This window comes from Pelodiscus sinensis, chromosome 16 (genome assembly GCF_049634645.1).
Source record: "Pelodiscus sinensis isolate JC-2024 chromosome 16, ASM4963464v1, whole genome shotgun sequence".
Classification (NCBI taxonomy): Eukaryota; Metazoa; Chordata; order Testudines; family Trionychidae; genus Pelodiscus; species Pelodiscus sinensis.
In genome coordinates, this window is record NC_134726.1 from 142,514 (window position 1) to 165,346 (window position 22,833).

The following is a 22,833-nucleotide window of genomic DNA, read 5'->3' on the forward strand; positions in this document are numbered from 1 at the left end:
TTCTGGGAATATGTGAGGAGAGGTGAAGCAAGGGTAGGGCAGGGGCGGAGCAAGGGGGTGGGGAAGGAGAGAGAGCACCGACCCTGCCTCTTCCCCTGTCTAGGGTTGCCAGATATCTTCACAAAAAATCCTGAACAGTCAGGGGAAAATTGATTAAGGGGGAAAAAAAAAAAAAGAGAGAGGCTGCTGGGCCTTTAAATTACCATGCTCCTTACTCCTCCCATCCTCACAGCCGCCGCCAGCCATCCGTCCAAAGAAAACACCGGACATTTTACATTTCTAGTATTCTCTGTTTGTTTGTTTTTTTACCAGACAGAAGGCCAAAATACCAAACTGTCCAGGCAAAAACCAGACACCTTACAACCCTACCCCTGTCACCAGTCACCACTGAGAAATGGCAATCATTCCTCTCCTTAAATACGAATGAAGACATCATTTAACAGGTCATGCTTTTTAGATATTTTATTAGCATTCCCACAATTCCCTACCTATAACAGCCTAATTAGTGGGAATATGTTTGTATGGGTTGTACTGGGCCTGCCTGAACTAATCTAGTCTTTCTGATATGTGGGCAACATGGATGTAAATCCAGTGTACAGGAGAGAAAGATCATTGAAATGTAGGGTTGGGAGATCATCTAGTTTAGCCCCTGTTCTGAGACAGTACCAGCTAAACTTGAGTATTTTTCCAGCCTGTTCTTAAACATCACTAATGACTGGGATTCCACAGCCTCACTCAGAAACGTAGACCAGAATTTAATTACCCTTAGAGTTTGAAAGATTTTCCTAATATCTAACCTAACTCTGTCTTGCCATGGATTAAGCTGATAACTTCTAGTCCTACCTCCAGTGGCCATAGAGAACACTTGATCACAAAGACCTCTTTATAACAGCCCTGAACATATTTGAAAATTGTTCTCCTGTCCCACCTCAGTCTCCTTTTCTTCTACACTAAACATGCCCATTTTTATTAATTTTTCCTCAGATTAGATTTTCTAAACTTTTGTGGCTCCCCACTGGACTTTCTCCAATTTGTTCACATCTTTCCTAAAGTATAATACCAAAAACTGGACACATTATTCCAACTAAAGCCTCACTAGAACTGAATAGAGCATAACAATTAAATTACCTTCTGTGAATTGCATAAGACACTCTTATTAATAGGCTGATATTCTGGGTTTTTTTCCACAACTGCATCATACTATTGACTCCTATTTGTGTTGATTTGTGATCCACTGTAGCTCTCAGATCCTTTTCGACAGTATGGCCACGTAGCCAGTTATTCCCCATTTTTGTATTTGTGCATTTGGTTTTTCTATCTTAAGTGTAGTCCGTGGTGTGATGGGTTGAATCCCCAGGATGGCATCTGAGGAGCTGAAATATCACTGAACCTGCCTTTTTGTGCCATCATGGGCACCTTTTAACCCTGTCTTATTGAGCCAGTCTCTTAAGCTTCCTACTACAACACACACATCCAGGGCCACATCCAACTGCAGAACCAAATGGACACTAAGATCAGCTCTGGGAAGACTCAGCTTAAGGGCCTTGCCTAAGCCCCAAGCGTTCATCCCTTGGGGTGTGTCTAGACTACAAGGTTTTGTCAACAAAAGTGGACTTTTGTCGACAAAACTATACCTGCGTTTACAATGCCGCTGAGTTCTGTCGACAGAATGTCGACGGCTGTAAACCTCATTCTACAAGGAATAACCCCTTTTGTCGACAGAGTTCTGTTGACAGAAGGCGTTATTGCATCTACACTGTCCTTTGCGTCTACACTCTCATGTCGATAAAGCGGCTTGCTTAGTCGACAGAACTGGATGTAGTCTAGACACTCTTTGTCGACAGAAGCTTTGTCGACAGTATCTGTCGACAAAACTTCTGTCAACAAAAGCCTGTATTCTAGGCGTACCCTTGGAGTATAAACCCAAAGTTATATGAAATTAGCCTCTCCTCCCTTAATGTGGAGGAAGGTATGCACAGCTTCTCTTCCTACGTTAGAAACTGCATAAACTTGGTTATATTATAAACAAGGAATAAGTTTAACTACCAAAAGGTGTATTTAAGTGGTCAAAGGTGTAGCAAACAGAACAAAGAATATTACTAGAAAATAATACAAAACATGCAAACTAAGCTAGATTCACTAAAGAAATTGTTTACACATAATTATTCCTCACCCTAGATCAGGAGTCTCAAACTCCTAGCCATGGGCCACTCCTGGCTGAAGCAGTTGTGCAATCTTGCTCGAGAGTCTCGGAAGGCCTGAGGTGCAGGGGCCTGTCCATTCCCGTCCCTCAAACTCCACCCCTTCCTATAATCATCCCGCCTTCTCCCACCTTCCTCCCCCCCCCCATGGCACCCCATCCCATGAGAGACATGGCCTCAGAGATTGCCAGGAGGGTCTGGCAGGGGGCAGCAGCAGTGGTTCTCCTGTCTCCAAACTCTCCACAGTGGTGGAAGCCATGGGGAAGCAAAGCATACTCAGCAAGCATACTAGCTCTACTGCACTCTGCTCCCCAGTGGGGCAGGGGCTATGAGGGAAGCAGAGTATGGGGAAGTTGGACAGCTGTTGCCGCCCTATGCCAAACTCCCTCCCCCAGTAATTTCTGAGGCTGCAAACTTCAAGGGACAGGGTTCCATACAGGGGAGGGTAGGATGAAAGTGGAAAGGGATGAAGCTTGAGGGGCAGGAATAGACAGGCCCTATCATGGTCTGCTGAGACTCCAAGGCCTGACAGTACAACTGCTTCATGGGCTGGAAGTTTGAGACTCCCGCCCTAAATATTGTTTTAGGTAGAGTTCTTTACAGGCCAGAGGTGTCCTTCTAGCCTGTGTCCAGCAGTTCCTCTCCTCTCCCTCCCCCATTCAGTTATATTCCTTTTGTTTCCAGGTGTTTTCAAGGTATCTTTTTGGGATGGGTACGGTTGCCAGGTGTTCGGTTTTGAACTGAATAGTCCAGTATTTGAGCTTTCTGTTCGGGAAACAAATTGAGAAATATAAATGAGAAAATATAAATGTCCGGTATTTTCTAAATAAGATGTAATATAGATCGTGATGTATGTCAAGTGTGTCTGGTATTTTTGTTGAAACCATCTGGCAACTGTAGGGATGGGGAGGCAGAGATGAAGCAAGCTGAAGACCCACATTGTTTTCTTTCCCTGCTTTCTACAGAATTTCCATAAGGCAGGAACTCTTTGTTTGATTCGCCCATCCCTCAGTGAAAAAGTACAGCAGATCAAGAGTCACCTGACTATAGCATCTCAGCCTCTATAAGTCATTAGCACTATAAAACATCACCAGGAAGGCCAAGGCTCTTAATAGTCCACTGTCTTTGCTGATGGGCCAACAGCCCAGTCTGGTTTGTCCATTGTAGTACCTGAAGTGTCAGCAATGGAAGTCACCCAAAGGATCATATACGAAATAAAGCTCCACAGGTCAATATCTCTAACTTTAAACACAAACATGACTTAGGCATACAAATGGTATCATCATATTCAGTATATCATAATCTCTCCAATGGTGCCTTACATGAGTTATCTTGCATAAATCATCTCAGTAATGGAATATTCATATCATAAGCACATTTTCATAAATATGGAACATAATGTCACACTTGGCACTTGTCTGTGCTGAATTTCATCTTGTTGATATCAAGCCAATTCTCAAGGTCATTTTGAATTCTAATCCTATTTTCCTAAATGGAGCTATACCTATCTCATAGAACTAGAAGGGACCTTGAGAGGTCATGGAGTCCAGTCCCCTGCCCTCATGACAGGACCAAGTATCATCCCTGACAGATTTGCCCCAGATCCCTAAATGGCCACCTTGAGGATTGAACTCACAATGCTGGGTTCAGCAGGTCAATGCTCAAACCACTGAGCTATCCCTCCCCCCAACTACTCCCAGCCTGAAAATTTTATAAGCATCCTCTCTACTCCATTATTTAAGTTATTTAAGAAAATACTGACTAGTAATACCAGGCACCTGACTGAGGTGTGTGGGGACTCCAGTAGATATATCCCTCCAGTTTGTGAGCAATCCATTGATCATTACACTTCAAATATGGTCTTTCAACTAGTTGTGCACTCACCTTATAGTAAGACTTGTTTTTAAAGTTACAGATCAACACAGCTACCTCTCTGAGACTTCTTTGGAAACGACAAGCAAATTACTTGTTAGTCTATCTGAGGTTTTTAAAGGGATACTGACAAGGTTGACTGGATCAAAGTATAACCTACTTCTCTGTGTCTTTGTGGATTCCATGCAATGATTTATAATTAATAGTTAGCACATATCCTCTATAGGCAGATGCTGTGTTTGTTTGCTCCCCAGGCACTAATGAACAAAGATGTGCAACACTCCTGTGAAGTGGGGGGGAGTGGGGATGTAGGATTATTCCCATACTACAGATGGGAAAACCAAGGCACAAATCAATTAAGTGACTGTGTCAAAACCAGGAATAGAATTAATGTCTCCTGTGACTTAACCACAAAATCATCCTTCTTCCTTGGCCTTTTTCAGTCAAAAATCAAATGCTTTTTTCCTACTATGCATATGCATGCACACACACAGAGAAAGAGCAGTTCCATGAGAAACTCAAGAGAAAACCTGCAATAAATCAATGTGTTTGTATTTGACAGAAGAAACAACATTCTAGGCCAGATCCTGAGCTGACCTAAAAAAGTGAAGCGCCACCGAAGTCCATGTGTGTGTGTGAAGTCAATGGAGCTATGCTGATTTACACCAGCTGAGATTCTGCCCCCGCATTTGGAAATTGATTCCAATTTCAAACTACCAGACTGGTTCCCCTCTGCCCAAGTGAAGGTAGAAAGGACAGAATGATACAAATATGTCTGAACTGTGTCCATCTTACAACTCCATTTCATATTTCAGAGCAAGCAGTTCCAATCTCTTGAGGATCTCCTGAAAAAAGTTACTGTTTTACATCTCTTCACTGGAACCATTCAGAAGTCCAGCAGTGCTACAGATGAAGTCAGATGAAGTCAGCAGACTGGGTCCCACTCTGGTACTCTAACAAGAGAGCAATGTTCACAAAATATATGGCAAAACACAGCTGCCATATTCCTGATGTTTCTAGATAGTCTGCAGTGAGTGGTTTTAGACAGGGAAGAGCATGACAGATTAACTGGATTGTGCCGAGAGTTGGATTGGTAATAAGCCCATGGGAGGAGACATGTGGGCTAGAGGCTAAGCCCTGGACTGGAATCCCAGAGATGTGGGTTCTAATCCTAGCTCAACTGGACACATTTCTCCTCTCTACTGTGTGTCTCTATTGCAGATATATCACTGGTGGATGGGATCCGAGTGCTATGGCAGTACAGAGAATGGTAACTGACAAGGTTCATTTGCTAATCCTTCCAGAATCCCTGTGGAGCTAAATACTATTGTCCCAGTTCTGCTGATAGGTGAATTGAGTCACTGAGGGCTCAGTTAAAGAATGGACAATGAAGATACACTAGCATCAACCAGCTCTCTGCTTCACAGGACTGGCCCATTTAGCCCTAACTTTACTATTACCATGCTGAATCAGCTTGACTACCCTGACCTACAGAGAGGGTCCCTCTCCTTCTCTGGCACAAAAGCTTACACAGATACATTGCTTCCCACCCTCAGTCAGAGGGCAGGGATTATAGTCAGAAGAGAGATGACCAAAGCGCTGAAAGAAAGCATAATCAATCTTGAGGTAGGAGGCCAAATTAATCCCTGACGTAACTCCTCCAATTTCAGTTAGTTGTCACAGTAAATTTCAGACCCATCAAATTACCAAGGGACCAGCTATCAGAGGAAAGCTGTGAGGGAAAATAATGAAAAATGAATGCTGATGAGATGCCCACCCACTCTAAAGCAACATCCCTCACCCTCCTTGACAAGAAGCAAAGATTTACACCAACAGTCCAAGAATGGGCACTTGGCTAGTCCTTCTTATGCCCCACAGCAGAGCTTGTGTGCTCAGCTGGGAAGTCAGCAGCAGGAGCTTCCCCACAGCAGCACCAAGGCCTCGTAATGGCTATTAGAATGCCAGCAGCATGAGCTATGACAAAGCAGCCTGCAATCAGTGTCTGCTACCTCTCACCAGCAGAGAATACCCAGCAGCAGCTCCTGAGATTCCTCATGACCCAGCAGTACACTGGCGGAGCCTGCATTGGTTCCAAAAGGCATACTGCCTCATCCTCGCCAATGCACGCCCTGGGCATCTTGATTGCCAAAACTCAACTGCATAGCCTTAGAACACCAGCAGTCCTACACAGGCGGGAAAAACATCCCTGGGACTCAGATTCCAGTATCAGAATCCAGCAGATGCTACCCTCTCAGGGTGCAGCAGGACCCAAACCCCCCTGGATTTCCATTGGCAAAGCATACAGGAGAATGCCTCTGGAATGGCATGGAAAGATCAAGATGCCTCTGCTGGAATTGCCTGTTGATTTGAGAGGCCCTCTAACTCACTCCACTCCTCGCTGGTAGACACACTGTGCCTCTGAAGGTTGGAGATGTGTGGATTGGAAGGTGAGGGTCTAGTGACACTAACTTACCTGCACACACATTACACCACAGGGTATGGGGAGGGGATCATCCAGGATATTGCTGATAATGATTAGATTAATTAATTAAGTACTCAGGTTATTCAAAGCCTTTACAAGAATAATCTGATTGATCCTCATCCATGGCAGAAAGAAGCTAGCAACATGCTGGTTCCATGGGGGGGGAAAGATGCTAAAGCACAGAAGAAATGATCTAGGGATCTGAGTTCCTGACTCTCTCCAGGGTGGCCTGAGCCAAGTCACCTCCCTTCTCAGTGCCCCAGTGACATTCGCCACTATCATGGGAGCATGGGTTTGCTGCTGCTTGCTAAGCACTCTGAGAGCCTCTGAGGGCAGACACTAGACATAGGCAAGCAATTATTATGAAGTGACTTGCCTGATGCCCCACAGCAAATCAGTGGCTGACCTGGAACTCACACTCAGGAATTCCTGGCACCTAGCACTATTTCCAGACCCCGGCTCTTTCGCCTGCTCCAAGCCTAGCCAGCTTGGGAAGAGAAGAGAAGAGATGCTCCAAGCTCATGGCAGTGAGGGGCTGGTATGACTTGAAACCAAACAGAAGTGGCTAGTCCCTTGCATGACTGGCGTGAGATAAAATACTAAAACTCCCTAGGCCCAATCCTCAACTACTATAAAGTGGTGTCACTCTCAAGAAATCAGTGGTCTGATTTATGCCCATGTAAGGTTGCCAGATGGTTTCACAAAAAATACCGACCCTCCCCCCAAAACAAAAGAAAACAAAATGCTGGGAAAAAATTCTGTTGATGTCTGGTATTTTCTGAATTTTTTTTACTGGACGGAAGGCGTAAATACCAGGCTATCCGGTTCAATACCAGACACATGGCAATGATAGAGCTCGACTGGTTTAGGTGGATGTGAAAGCAAGGAAGGAGCAGGGCACTGTACTAGATCGGGTCAGAGCCTGGACTCTGTCCAGGGTCAGAGTGAGGCCAAGCTGCCTCAGTACCAACAGGCAGAACAGGTTAGTAGCCTGGCCTAGGCTCTGCTTCACAGCAGGGCAACCACCAGTCTCTGTACTTGGGCCTATGCTCAGGCCAAGCACGCACTCAATACACCCTGGCCCTAACTCAGGGCGGGGCAACAAATGCAAGCACTCAGGCCTCAGTTCAGACTAAGCAAGCAGTTAGTACACCCTGACCCTACATTGGGATGGGGGAAGCACTTCAAGTGCTCAGGTTGCTGGCTCAGGCTGAGCAAGAAGTCCATATGCCGAAGCCTGTTCAGTGTGGGGCAGCAAACAGTTCAGGCGCCACCCTTTTGACTCCACCCTTTCTAATCCCTGGGGATGGGGATGGATTGGCCTTGGCCCTGGCCACCAGGGTGTCTTGGGGAACTTTTCCCCTTCCGGGTCAGAGAGAGGCCAAGCTACCGCACTACAAGCACTCACATCCATCGTACAGAGGGCTAGGAGTGTGTGAGCTTAGTAAAGTGGATGCAAATCATGTGGGCAAAGCACTGTATGGAGTCCAACAACTTTCCTAGGAGAGACTTTTCCAAAGGGCATGTCACACTGCCGAGCTCATGGGAATTATCCTGTCCAGTTACCCTAGTCTGAGTGAAAACTAACACTCCATCCTGGCACTGCACTCACATGACTGTGTCACTTCGGGGAGGTGCTTGGCAGTTCTTCACGCTGGGAAGTCATGTCCATTCTGGAGGTCATAGAGGGGAATTGTGGGAAGGCACTGGAGGACTTGCGCTGCTTGAGTGGCACTGACCTGCAGCCATACTGCAAAGCAATTGTGTTAGCTGCTGATGAGCTTTAGTGATAGTTCCTGATGACAGACGGCCATCACCACACCTGACTGAAGGGTTTTAGCATATGGACAGGACTGGAGGTAGGGGCAACGCTTGATTTAGAACTCAAGTTGCAGTGAAAACAAGCCCAACAAATGTTCCTGCCTCCAGCCTCTGAGCCAAGCAGAGCAGCCTGCAGTTATATTGGGAGTACGAACACAGGGAAGAGGGGAGCAGAGGCACCAACCGAAGAGTAAGTATGTGGGTGTTCATGCTTGAGACAGACTCATCCAAACCCAGACGCCAGATGTGGACCTGCTCTCCCAGCATACCCTTTTGGATTTTCCTTAGGGACTGTCCCGTGCTTTCGGAATGGAGCTGCTGGCACTGCCCACCACCCTACTGACAATGCTTTCCTGCCTCCTTCTCCAGTCCTGACTATTTCAATGGGCTTGCGTCTTTGCTGTCCCAGGCTGCGCTCCAATGGGGACAGCAGAGCTGGACATGACAGACCTGAAAACACCAGGATCCAAGGGCAGCTGGGGACAATGTAAGCATCATGCTAGAGATATAATAGTAGAATGGATTAACTGAGAAGCAAAAGCTCATAGGTTACTGCTATCGACTACATGCATTTCCCTCCTCCTACCCTTGCCAGTACAGTTTTAGCAGTTCTGGCCAGCAGCCCAGGTCAGTTCTCTCACTGGGTCCAGAACCCACTCCTGCTGTGGCTCTGTATTTAAAGTGTATTAGGAGCCAGGCAGCCCAGCTCAGTTCCAAGCTCATGCTGGGCCCAGGAGATCAGACCCACCTTGGTCAGGGGCTGCTGCTACCCCACACTGCTGCCTCTTTATCAGAGGCAGCAGCACTGGACAACAGGCAGGCAGTCCATAAGGGGGGCTGGTTTTTAAACTGGCTCCCCTCATGGACACCCTGCACTGCTGCCTCTGATACACTGGCTGCCAGCCCTGCCCCCCAGCGACTATAGAACAGTCGACTAACTGATAAGAATTCATGAGGTTACTTGAATAGACTATTCAATTAACCCATATTTAACATCCCTACTAAAGACCAGAATTCTCTCCTCCTGTCATTTTCCCTTTCATCTTCTTCCTGCCTTCCCATCCACACCTCAACTATACCTGCTCTAAATTAGCATCTGCCCGAAGCTCCCAAAAGGTGTGTTTCCCTTTACATCAGGAGCAGAAGAAAGGGTCCCTGATGTCACACTCCTGGATAAGGACCTTAAGCTAACAGATACAGCAGACATGGAGAATGAATGCAGGCAGCCCTGGATTTATGGAAGTAAGATAGTTACAGAAAAGGCTGCTGCTTTACCAGTAACCTCTGTTGTCTCCACTATACTTCTCCACACACAGTGGCCTCCTCTTCCTTATCCCCATTGCAGCCCCTGCCAAGGTGTTATTGAGAGTGGCGTTATCCTACATTTAACCTGCAGTTGTGCATCTAAGGCAATGTACTCCCCCTAAAGGGAGAGAATGGGGAGTAGGAAAAAGGCCAAGCCACTGGGACCTCAAATGGGTGGTAAATCCAACACCTTGAATGGGATGAATTTGTAGTAACCAGCTGTAGTCACATAAAGGGTCCAGAGATGAATTAGCAAGAAAGGTTGGCTCATGCTTTGAGCCACGGGAATGAAGGTCCACCTGGGGAACTCTTTGCCAGAGGATGTTGTGAAGGCCATAAGAACAGGGTTAAAACAGAATTCAATAAATTAATGGAGGATAGGTCCATCAATGATATTAGCTGGAATGGTATTCCCTGTCCAAAAGCTGGGAATGGGTGACGGGATGATACTTGATGGTTACATGGTCTCTTCAGTCCCTCTGGGGCACCTGGTACTGACCCCTGTCAGAAGGCAGGACACTGGGTAAGATGGACCTTTGATCTGACCTAGTGTGGCTTTTCCTCACTTTCCCTGTCAGTGTGAAAAGTTATGCCTTCTGCTACAGCTGCTGGCAGAGGAGGGAAAGAGTCCATCTTCCCATGCTGCCAATTTGAAAGCCTCTGACATGTTCCCCAGCCAGCCAGGAGACTGAACTCCTGAGGAATCTCTCTGTTCCCCTTCACAAAGTTTGTTCCAGTGCCCCTTCCCCATGATCAAAGCTTTCTGGTGCTCCAATGTGCCAGCTGCACAGCCACAGACTTTCCAAGATTTATATGGCCTGACATCCCTTTCCACCTCCAGGTATCACACAAACCAGCCAGCCTCCAGCCTGAAGCCAGCAGCAATGCCCCAGCTATCCTTCTGGAGCTAGGTTTCTGTTTGGCCATGGCACCACCTGCTTCTCCTCCCTAAGACCAGTGGGCCAAGTGAGTGGTGAGGTCGAGAACATCCAGCCAGGAGGTTGATTTGCTGCCACTCTGTCTGGTTCACTGGCAAGAGTGATTGCCACAACTCAGAGCCAGAGCATGGCTGAAGTGAACAGCACAGTGGACAGTGATCCTGAACAGAACTGGGCAGCAAGAGAGACCTCTCAGGTGGGAACACCTGCTCTGCCACTAGCATGCTCTGAGCCACTGGCCCAGCCAACTACTCCACCTCAAGGGTGTTAGCCCAAGTCCTCTTTGGAGGCTGAGAAAGCAGGGTATTGAGTACATTGCCAGCCACAAGAATTACAGCATCCATCTCCAGTCTATGGAGCAAATAAATAAATAAATAACCCAACCCAACCCACTGGCACTGGGAATTCATCTTCCACCATTTCTCTTCAATGCAGAGAAAAAGGAGGCCAACACCGAAGCATTTCTTCCAGCCAGCCACAGAAGCTGAACAGGGCAGAGCAAAGAGCATTGTATTGGATGGAAATGAATGGAGCCTAGTCTTTCTAGAAAGGTGATGCATGCCTGCCATTATATAACCCAAGCTCTACAATGCAATGCTTTTAATCAAAAAGGGCTATAATTATCTTCCCTGGTTCTCATTGTAACACGGAGCCACATCCCTCGGGGGGAGGAGCGGGGGGGGGGGGACAGGACTGTGTCCTAGAGACATCAATACAAGCTGACATAGGGGGCTTTGTGTGCCAAAGGATCTGCAGCAAGATACAGCCCTTACCTCCAGCGGCTGCTTCCAGCTCATGCCATGCCTCCCCGGGAGCTGCTCCTTTCATGTGCAGAGCAGAATCAGGAGACGAAACAGAACAAATCACCCACTCTGATGTACACCAGCCCCCAGCTGGGGACAGACACAGAATCAGGGAGCTAGATTCCCCCACACACGCACAGTGTCCTTAAATAAAGCCTTCCACCAATGATTCCATTAGTCTGATGTTTTGCAAAATAAGGGTGGGAGAGAATTTGTCCCACTTAAAAAAAAAAAAAAAAAAAAAAAAAAGAAAAAGCAAGCAAGACAGCAATCTCAGGAGACTGAAATATGCTTCCCTCCCCTCCTCCCCAGCAAACCCGGAGCTGGTATCCAGAGAGCACTGTCTGAAAGATGCAAGCTGTCTCACACGCACACGCTGGCATGCGTGCACGCACACACACACACAGTGTCGTAGACCAAACCCAGTTAAAGAGACACAGCCATTATCATCATTAATGCATGGCTGCAGGCGGGCTAGTCTCCCCACCTCCTGGCTAGGATCCTCAGAGATTACAACCATTCACTATGGGAAACAGCCAGAACTAGAATTTTTATTGGCTTTCCACCCCTTCCCTTATTACCCTCTTGAGGTCAATCAAATGGACTGGCATTTGCAAAAAGACAAAGACAGCTACACAGGCAAATACTAAGATGATGATTAGATAAAATATCTATCTAACTGAATATTTGCTCCCTAGTGCTCCTCTCCCCCATTTTGGGGCACTGGCATTCATGGGCTCTGTGGTTTCAACGTATGCCTTCTTTGGCTAATGAAACAGACAAGCTACAGTGCATAGAAAGGTTACGGCATGGGGCTGAGGTGCTCTGATTCACACCAAATGTACAAAACATCACCACTACCAATGAATCCTTCTGGGTAATCATAGGTATGTTGTACCCAGTTGAGCCTTTTGCCCTCAACAACCAACAGGCTGAGTAGCTTTCTAGGCTATCAGAATTTGGGTCTAACTACAGATAAGCTTTGAAGGCAGGTAGCTGGAGAAACCAGCTGAATTCCTACCTTGGGAGCTAGGAAGGGAAGGAAACACCTTCACTCCCACATGCTCCAGTGGTCATCTGTGCTCATAGATTAGGGCCCTGCATGGACCACTTTCCTGCTCTGTTCCCAAGACACAGCAAACTTCCCCAGACTCAGAGTGTTTGAAAGGCCAGACCTGGAGCTCTGACCCCACTGGCTGTCCCCTAACACACTGAACATGCCCACTCCCTCACCCCACCAACTTCTTTGGCCATGGGTGCCCCTCATCCAGTGTCCCTACTAAACTGGGGGGAAAAACAGTCAGCTAGCATGCGGGCAATCCCCCTCATATACAACCCAGGAACCCCTGGTTAAAAGTTCCCCACCCCAGCAGCTGCTGACACCTGCCTCCCCTAGCTCTGGAGAGGCTGATGTAACAGGGGATGATCTGGCTGCCTTACTCCCTTCTTGATTATTTAAAAGGCAGGTCAGGTTTCTCAATCTGGCAAGCTGTAATGTGTTGTGTGGGGGAGGGGTGGAGAACAGACTGCAGCTCTTAAAATAGAAATGTCCCTTTCTGTCTGTTTCTCTCACACACATACACCCCAATTCTTACATACCCCTTGCCCTCACTGTCTATAGGGTCCCTCTGCCTCTCCATTCTCCCATCCATCCCCCTTTCTCCCTATTATCCTTTGTTGTCAGATGACCTGCTTTCCCTGTTACCATACTTTCCAGTACAAGGGCTCTGGGAGGCTCCCTGGAGACAGGCACAGCAAACTCCCAGGGCTCCACAGCTTCTGGTCCATCAGGAAGAGCTGCAGACAAAGCTCAACCCAGATGCAGCTGGAGTTATACCAGGGTCAGGATGCATCGGGGCCCCTTGTGTTGATTGTTCATGCTCCATCCCTGCCTCAGGAATGAGTTGCACAAACACTACTACCTGGGCCAGATCCTCAGCTGATATCAATCAGCACAGCTCCTTTGAAGACAAAAGGGCCAGATCCTCAGCTAGTGTAAACTGATATTTCTCCATTGAGGCCAATGAGATTATATCAATGTTCACTAACTGGGACACTGGCCCAGACACTACGGCTATGTATACACTGCAGACTTTTTGCGCAAGAACACCTGTTCCTGCGCAGAAACTTGCGGAGCGTCTACAATGCACATGTGTTCTTGCGCAAATAAATTTACAGTAAGGCATCAGAAGAGAGGGCTTCTTGTGCAAAAGTTATTCCTCTCCCCATGAGGAATAAGCCTTTTTGCACAAGAGCTCTTGCGCAAGAAGGCAATGTGGATGGGCAACAGGGGTTTCTTGAGCAAGAAACCCCTATGGCTAAAATGGCCATCAGAGCTTTCTTGTGCAAGAGTGTCCACATTGCCATGGACACTCTTGCGCAAAAGCACATGGCAGTATGGAGGCACTCTTGAACAAGACCTTTTGTGCAAGAACTCTTGCGCAAAACAGTTCTTGCACAAAAAGCCTGCAGTGTAACCATAGCCTACAACTATACAGAGAAGAATATACAACACCACAACTGAAGCAAGCAGACAAATGCCCCTTAAGAGGAGATTTGGAGCTGCTGTTCAAATCAGGATCAAGCTAGCTGGGGTTCAAGTTTCAGGATAGCTGGGGTTGAGGTTGAAGCAAGGTACAGGATGAACTGCCACAAGCTGCAGATTTTAGCTATGGCAGAAATTATCTCTCGAGAGCAACCCACATCTTCTGCTAACTTGCTAAGTGACTTTGGCCAAGTCATTTCACATGCCCATGCCTCAATTTCACCTCCCAAACTCTGTCTTTTCTATTTAGGCTGCCAGTTGTTTGGGGGCAGGAACTCTCTTACTAGGTGTCTGTACTGTGCCTTGCACAATGGGGTCCTGATTTTGGTTGTGGCCTATGGGTGCTATGCTAATAATAATAAAAGCAACTGGGGGTCACCTGCAGAGATTTCTATGTTCTTGGCTGCAGTCTCATGGGAACAGTTGCTCCTGACAGACTTCTGCAATAGTGTGCACCCCTTAAACACAGAGGGTATGTCTACACTACCCCGCTAGTTCGAACTAGCGGGGGTAATGTAGTCATCCGCAATTGCAAATGAAGCCCGGGATTTGAATTTCCCGGGCTTCATTTCCATGAAGCTGGCCGGCGCCATTTTTAAATGCCGGCTAGTTCGAACCCCGTGCCGCGCGGCTACACCCGGCACGGAGTAGCTAGTTCGGATTAGGCTTCTAATCCAAACTAGCTGTACTCCTCGTGGAATGAGGGCAGTTCTGGTGGCCCAAAGACAGCATATCTTGCCAAAGAGTATAACTGATGTGAAGTCCTTCCTGAACTCTGCTCTTTGCCACCTATGCATCTACACCAACATTGATCTGGCTGCACGCGTGGCTCAGCTTAAGAGGTGCTATGCACCACAATCTGTCACTGCAGACCATAGCATCTTACAGAGGCAGGCCAAGAAGGAAAACAAAAACCTCTGCCTTTTGTAAGCTGACTGAACTGGCAAGAAGAATTGTTGAAATTTATTGAAGGATCAGCTTAGTGTTCCACCACAGTGACCCCAATGGCTAATTGACCTTAAGCAGTCTCAAAAGGCAGCTTGAGTCTATGCTCAGCAAGAGAAGTGGGTTTGCTTTTGTGATCAGATGACAAGATCTGGGTTGTAGTTTCCACTCAGGCACAAGATACAAGCTTGGATATGTTAACTGCTTAGTGCCTTAGGTTCCCTTGCTGTAAGAGCAAGGAAAGGATTATAATACTGCCCTACAAGGCAGGGGTGATGTTGATATTCAATCACTCATGCCTATGAGATGCATAGACACTGCAGTGAGGACTGCCAGGCTGTGTCTAGACTGCTTTCTCTTCCGAAAGAAGAAATGCAAATGAGGGACTGGAAATGCAAATGAAGCACTGATTATCATGTTTACACGCTTCATTTGCATATTCTCTTCCTAGCCTTTTTCGGAAGAGGTTCCCTCCCCTCCTCCTCCCTCCCCCCAAAAAAAGCAGTCTAGATGCAGTTTAAAAAAAAAAAAAAAAAAAACACACACCACCCTCCTTTTTTGAAAGAACGCTGTAAACCTCATTTTTTGAGGAAGAAGGGTTCTTTTGAAAAAGGATTTTTTCGAAAAAACATCTTCCAAAAAAAGGACTGGAAGAGGATATGCAAATGAAGTGCGCAAACATGCTAATCAGTGCTTCATTTGCATTTCTGTTTTCCTCATTTGCATTTCCTCTTTCGGAAGAGGAAAGCAATCTAGACGCAGCCCCACAGAAATGCCTGTAAATCAGTAATGACTGGTCACTGTGATGCAGAGATGTGTTTGTTATCTGGAGAACATATGTGCAGCACAGATCCCTTAGTACCTAAGGCCTTAAAGGTTTTCCCTTAAACAACTTGCTCTACCTGAAAAGGTTCCAGCCTGTCAGGACAGAGCCAGATGAAACAGACATGTGGCAGCTGGTCAGCTTTGCAAGCTGGGTCCTGATAGCCTATTCAATTGCCTATCTGAAATGCAAGCAATTCCACTGTAGCCGTATTTAGCATATGTGATGCAACCCCATTAAAAGGAAGAGTTATGAAATATTAATGAGCCACACGAGAGGGTCTAATGGAAATCCAGCATGATTGTAAAAAGATTAACTGTCGAGAACTGGAGTCGGGCTAAAAGGCCCCATAATATTGTAAGATGGCATGCTGCTCTGAGTGACCACGCAATTTACAGAAAATTAGCTCCCGCGTAAGCAAGAAAGCTGAGGACTATGAATGGAGCCCTGTGTGGATGCAAAATTTTGTATCTGCTTGTGTAAAAATGAGCTGCAGATATCTGTATCCACATTTGAAAATACAGATACTCGCAGATATAAAGCAGATATCTGTATCCACATTTGAAAATACAGATACTCACAGATATAAAGCAGATATCTGTATCCACATTTGAAAATACAGATACTCGCAGATATAAAGCAGATATCTGTATCCACATTTGAAAATACAGATACTCGCAGATATAAAGCAGATATCTGCGTATTTGGAGGACTCTTGCTATGAAACCACTTTTTTCTGTTTTATCAATACACATGATTAAGGAGAAGGGGAAATACCTGCTAGGGCTATGTCTGAACCTTGAGTCCCAAGGATTTCCAAATGCTTGCATCAATCTCAGTGATGCAGGTGTAAATCCAGAAGAGCCACTGATGTCAGGTACAAGCATGATACAAAACAAAGACACTGAGAACAGGAGCTGGCTCAGCAGAGTTGCATAAGTGAGCACTGAATTTGATTCTTACTCTCTAATTTTCTGGTGTGAGCAGTGTGTAAGCATGATGCTCAAGAGCATTGGTAAAATCAGATCTTTTTCACAGCATTTATAGCCGTGATCCCACAAATGGATCCATGAAGACAGAGTCCCAATAAAGTGAACAGGGCCCCACAGAACTGTAAATGTCCATGCATGTGGATCCAAGAACATTATAAAGGTCCCATAGCATCTGCAGGCAGAATTTGCCAAGCATTCCAACCTGTATCACCATTCTTATTCTTCAGTGCTTCACCAGATAGGTGACTGTAGTGATCATTCACCTTGGACCATTCCTGAACAACCACAAAGGCCTGATGGCCTGAGACACCAACATCAGAAAAGATGCAATGAATCCATGTAATAGAAGTCTGCCTCTGGACTGCCTCCACCCCTCACTTGATGAAATTTTATCCCAGATGTTACAAGTCACCTGGAGAATGGCATTCATCGTAAAGACTTGTGGCATCCTTGCGACATGTCCAAAAACCCTTAAGGCATTGCTTGCAGCCAATGACCCCAGTAGTCTGTAGACCCGAACAACCATACTACCTGCATTACAGATGAAGTTATTCCACTTCATGCCCAATAAACAACACTGACATTTTGTATGAAAAACCTCCAGCTTTGTCCAGACTGTGTGAGGTATTATTCGTGTTTCACAGCCATTCAAGGGGGATCCAATGGATACAGTGTTCTTAGATTTCCAGAAAGCCTTTGACAAGGTCCCTCACCAAAGACTAAGTAAAATAAACTGCCATGGGATAAGAAGAAACATCCTCTCATGGATTGGTAACTAGTTAAAAGACAGGAAACAAAAAATAGGAATAAATGGTCAGTTTTCAGAATTGAAAGTTGTAACTAATGGTGGTCCCAAAGGGTCTGCACTGGGACCACTCCTATTCAACATATTCATAAATAATCTGGAGAAAGGGTTAACAGTGAGGTGACAAAATTTGAAGATGATATAAAATTGCTCAAGATAGTTAAGCTCTGACTGCAAACAGCTTCACAAAGATGTCACAAAACTGAATTGGTAGGCAACAAAATGGCAGATGAAATTCAGTGGTGATACATGCAAAGTAATGCACATTGGAAAAAATAATCCCAAATATACATACAAAATGATGGGGATTAATTTAGTTATAACCACTCTCGAGAGAGAAATCTTGTCATATTTCTCTGAAAACATATACTCAATGTGCAGTGGCAGTTAAGCAAATAAAATATTGGGAATCAGTAAGAAAGGGATACATAATAAGATAAAAAATATACTTCTTCTATATAAATCCATGGTACGCCTGCATCTTGATATTGTGTGCAGATATGGTTGCCTCATCTCAAAAAAGATATATTAGAACTGGAAAAGATTCAGAAAAGGGCAGCAAAAATGATTAGGGATATGGAATGGCTGCGATATAAGGAGATATTAATAAGACTGGGACTTTTCAGGTTGGAAAAAGAGACCAACAAAGGAGGATATAATAGAAGTCTATAAAATCATGACTGGTGTGAAGACAGTAAATAAGGAAAAATATTTATTCTTTCCCTTAACACAAAACCCCCAAATGAAATTAATAGGCAGCAAGATTAATACAACAAAAGGAAGTATTTCTTCACACAATGCAAAGTCAACCTGTGGAACTCCCTGACAGAGGATGTTGTAAAGGCTAGGACTTTAAATTCTCAGAGGATAGATCCATCAATGGTTATTAGCCAGGGTGGGTAAGGATGGTGTCCCTAGCCTTTGTTTGTCAGGGCTGAGAATGGGTGACAGGGGAGGGATCACTTGATGATTACCTGTTCTTTTCATTCCCTCTGGGGCACCTGGCATTGGTCACTGTCAGAAAACAGAATACTAGGCTAGATGGAACTCTGATCTGACCCAGTATCACCATGTTCTTACACGGGAAGAATACAGTTTGAGTAAATCCTCAAGTGGTTATCATACTAAGATGATGTTGATTCTCTGTCTGCTGTAAACCACTCCTGGCAGATCTTGTGATGCCACTCCAATGGAGAACCAACATGTGAGAGATGGAGGAGCTGTTAAGTATAGAACCAGATAGCAAAAGCTGGAAACTCATTCACTGGTTTCATTGTTCAAAGAAATTTTAATTGCAGGTGGTCCTAGTTATAGATTTTGCAATTTTGTTTGACCACAAAACAGAGACCAGTCTTTGCTGACTCCTCTTCCATCTGATACTGGAATGCTTCACAAAAGATGTTGGGACTCTGTACTAAAAGAACAACTTCATCGGCATAGTTAAGGTCTTTGAGCATGAAATCACCAATGTTAACGCCCATGGACCTGACCAAATGCTGCATTATGAAATCCACTGCCTGAGCAGAAAAAAAAAAAAAAAAAAAAAAAAAAAAAAAAAGAGTACAGAGACTAGAACAGCAGATACTGCCTAACAGGCACTGACATCTAGTTCCCCAAATGAACATGGGCAGCAGTACCATTATACAGCTGTCTAATCAAGTCCGACCAAGTGGTAGGGACACCTATGCCCTTTAAGGTCTTCCATAATCTTAACATGATCTACTGAATCAAACACAGACTTAAGATCAATATGTACTATGTGCTTCCTGAACTCGCAACGTGTTTCTGACAACAAAGGGTCAAAACGGCATCTAATGTGAACCCGTTCCTTGTAAGTGCTGACTGTAGGAGATGATGCTTCCAATTTAGCAAAGGCTCCAAGTATGCCAACAAAACACCTTCCCTTCACATTCCATGTTCTGGAATAGAAAGGAGAGTGATCAGCCTGTAGCACTACACAGTTCCTTGCCTTTATAGAGTGATACCTTCCTCAGTTCTTCACATCAGACGAAAGATGGCCAGAAGTGAGTCTGCTACAGGATCAATAGCACATTTTAGTAGCTCTGAGAAGATGCCATCAGCACCGGTTGCATGTCCGTTTTTCAATTTCGAGATGGCACACTTCACTTCTTCCAGTGTTGGTGCATCATTACAAATGTCTGGATCTGGAACCACAGTGGCTGCCAAATCATCCTGCTCTGAACAAACATGAGCCAAGGATGGTTCAGGGCACTAGGATAATGTTCCACCCAGCATGAGAGAATGTCATCACCTTATTTACAAGAATGGCCTTCGCTATGTTCAGGATGCCATTTGTAATAGACTACCTCTTGACCATGAATGGCACACAATGCTGGCTTCTTGTTGTCCCTGGCTAAGCCAAATCTGACATCATTCAGCACTTGGTTATAATATGCCTTGAAAATAAATTGCGAGGAGCTAACGTGTTAGATTTTCACTTTACCTGATTATGAGTATACTCATCAACGCACTGGTGGTTGGTCCTATGTGGCTTCCAAGTGAATTATCTCTTCCAACAGCCATGGTCAGCATGTTAATTGTCTGTTCAGCAGACTGGTTGAGGGTAATAGTGAACAAGGACCTAGCAACCTCCACATCATCTAGCAGATTAGCTAGAACCGAGAATCTATTGCACACATCAATAAAAAAATCCTGGCAAATGGAATTCATCAACGTTAAACTTCTTTATCATTGCAGAGGGCTTCCCTGCTCATTGGAGCATCAGTGCCATACAGGTCTCTGTGTTCGCTGTGCATTCTGCACCATGATATACTCCACAGGAAACAAAGAAACACTTTGAGTGATACCATCATGAGAGATCTATGACATCTGGTGTATATGTCATAACCTGGACCATCACCCAAGAATGGAAATATTCTGGGAGGTACAGAATGTAAGTGAGTGGCAAGAATTATCATTGGGTGTGCCTGAACCATAATAACCAATGACCTGTTCAAATCCATTTGTAGGCATCAGCATTTAAGTATTATATTTAAGTCACCCAGCATCATGAGGTTATTATATGGAGAGACTATGCACACTAGATGTTCCAAATGATCATAGAAATGATCTTTAAGTCAACACTTTCCTCATAAACTACTATGATACAGGGGCAACTGTGCCAATTTTTAAAACGTGCAGAAAATAAATGAGGAGACATAGGTGTCCATGTTGTCAGGGAGAAGTTGGCTTTGCCTCACAGTAGTAGTGCTACCCTAAATAAATAGCTGAGGTTGCCAAAATACAAAAGTAAAGATTCTTCCACCTTCCATCTACCAGCCTTGCTTCTTTTAGTCCTGAGACTGATATAATAAGGCAGTCTGTTTTGCATGAGACAGAAACCTGATGGCCATGCCTGTGAAGAGTTGCAACATTCCAAGCTGTAATTTTGGTGGACCAGCAGAGAGCCCACAAACTACTGAATGCATTGTCACAATGTACTGCAGACTTTCCTGCTGACTTCAGAAGATGTGCATCCCCAAGGGGCTTTGGCACAAACCCATCATGTCTGCACATAGGAGAGACAGCACTTACAAGGCTTCTACAGCTGAAAGTAAAGCAGGGGCTTTAAACCAGGTACTGAGTGCTAGATTATTCATGGTCCAAAAACAAGAATGAATGATTATCCTGCAAAATACCTCGTCCCATTGGGATGAGACACAGGAGCAGTAACACGACTCTTTTTCTAGTCTGCCAGTGATGGCTTCACACTGTGAGTCCTTCTCAGCAACTTACTTCCCCTTGGATAGCTAGATGCAGCTGCTGCTCTGCATCTTTTCTGCCTGCATTAGCCATCATTTTCAGCGTTCACAATGGATCTGTCCACCTTGCAAAATGCCCAAGCTGGTATTTCAGTCAAACCTTTATTGCTAACAAGCAATTCCCTACTTCAGATGTCCACCATGAAGACATACCTCATCATTTGTCACCATTATCCAGTGATAAATAATGCACTTACAAAGTAAATGACAGCCCAAATACCTGAGGAGGTAGAGACAAGAGATCATAGTAAAGCCCCCTTTCAAGAAATAACCATTTTTGTCACTGTGTGCAGAAAGCCCAGTATAAATTATGCCAGCTGCAAAACTCCCACTGGCTTCCAAAGGACAAGACTGGCCCTTTAACTCTAAACAACATCATTGGTCTTTGAAAAAATTCTGTCAATAGTGCTGGAATCAACTCACACCAGTCTTTAAAAGGTGAAGATGTAGGAGGCACAAACTGAAATGAACACAAAGACCAGCAGACCTTAAGGAAGCCACTTGCTATACAGGCATGGCATTAGGTGGCTCTGAATTAGAGGTGCCATCTCTTATGAGTGCCTCATTCCCTTGTGACTAACCTTAGTTTAAATGCTATCCAGTTTCCTGGCCAATTTGCAATCAGAGTAATTTATATTCTGCTCCCTAAATTCTACCCAGAATTCTACTCCTTGCCTTCAACTGAGTACCGAGCTGCTGCTGTGCACTGCTGAACAGCTGCTGTGCTCCACAGTAGAAGGGGTGAGCAAAGTGATTCCTGGGGATAGGCCCCAGTCATGAGGAGTTCTCTGTGGATGGACCCAGGAGCCCATGCAGAATGCCCTGAAGTGTTGGAAGTCACAAATTAAAATGTTTCCAAGCTGCATGGTGCTTTTGTTCCTGTCTTTCTTAATCCTTCTGGATGTCTTCCATTCGCATGTATCAATGCTGTTGTTTACTTTTCAGAATAGAAGTCAGTCACGCCTGGAAACTTGCCTGAATTCCCCATTAGCCCAGAAAGCGCCCACTTCTGGGCAACAATGGAGGATGTATGAAATTCCAACCACCACCACCACCAATTTGCAGGAGGAAAGAGAAAGAGAAATCATTCCCTGGGGACAGATTCTGTTCCTACACCCTCTAGTGCCGTGGTCACCAACAGATCGATGGCGATCGACTGGTTGATCGCCAAGCCTCGACCAGTCGATCGCGAGGCGTCCTGTCCGCCCTGCCCCCATTTCCCTCCCGCCCCCGAGAAGCCCCACTACCTATCTCAAGTGAAAATGGAGATAGTGTCAGCTTCCCGGGGATGGACAGAAGTCCCGCAGCTTAGCGCCACTTCCGGAAGTAGTGCTAGCTGCTCTGCCGGGTGTAGTGCGGGATTGGCTCCCTGCACCGCACAGGAGGGGCTGAGTCAGCCCCGGGGGAGGTACGTGCGCAGGGCTGTCAGCCCTGGGGCAGCTGTGCGCGCGGGGTTTCCCTGCGCTGGGGGGGGTGGGGAGGTCGGCCCCCAGGGGAGGCATGCACATGCGCACATGGG

General features: G+C 45.6%; 1 protein-coding gene and 1 long non-coding RNA gene across 11 annotated transcripts in view; one reads left to right on the forward strand and one right to left on the reverse strand.

Annotated features, from left to right (window-relative positions):
• The window catches only part of LOC142818557 (uncharacterized), a 76,529-nt gene extending 71,504 nt beyond the window's left edge, over positions 1 to 5,025 (forward strand). Inside the window, exon 3 of one of the 2 annotated variants that reach the window (XR_012896070.1) lies at positions 4,889 to 5,025. This is a non-coding gene — a long non-coding RNA (uncharacterized LOC142818557). Of the gene's footprint in view, positions 1 to 3,166; positions 3,304 to 4,888 lie in introns of those variants that run through there. The other variant, XR_012896068.1, reaches the window with a different exon arrangement.
• The window catches only part of FBXL16 (F-box and leucine rich repeat protein 16), a 282,879-nt gene that overhangs the window by 90,246 nt on the left and 169,800 nt on the right, over positions 1 to 22,833 (reverse strand). The window contains exon 1 of one of the 9 annotated variants that reach the window (XM_006130054.4): positions 11,393 to 15,364. The exons of the other annotated variants lie outside the window; for them this stretch is intronic. The gene's annotated coding sequence lies outside the window, so the exon portion shown is untranslated. Of the gene's footprint in view, positions 1 to 11,392; positions 15,365 to 22,833 lie in introns of those variants that run through there. 9 annotated transcript variants of the gene reach the window in all.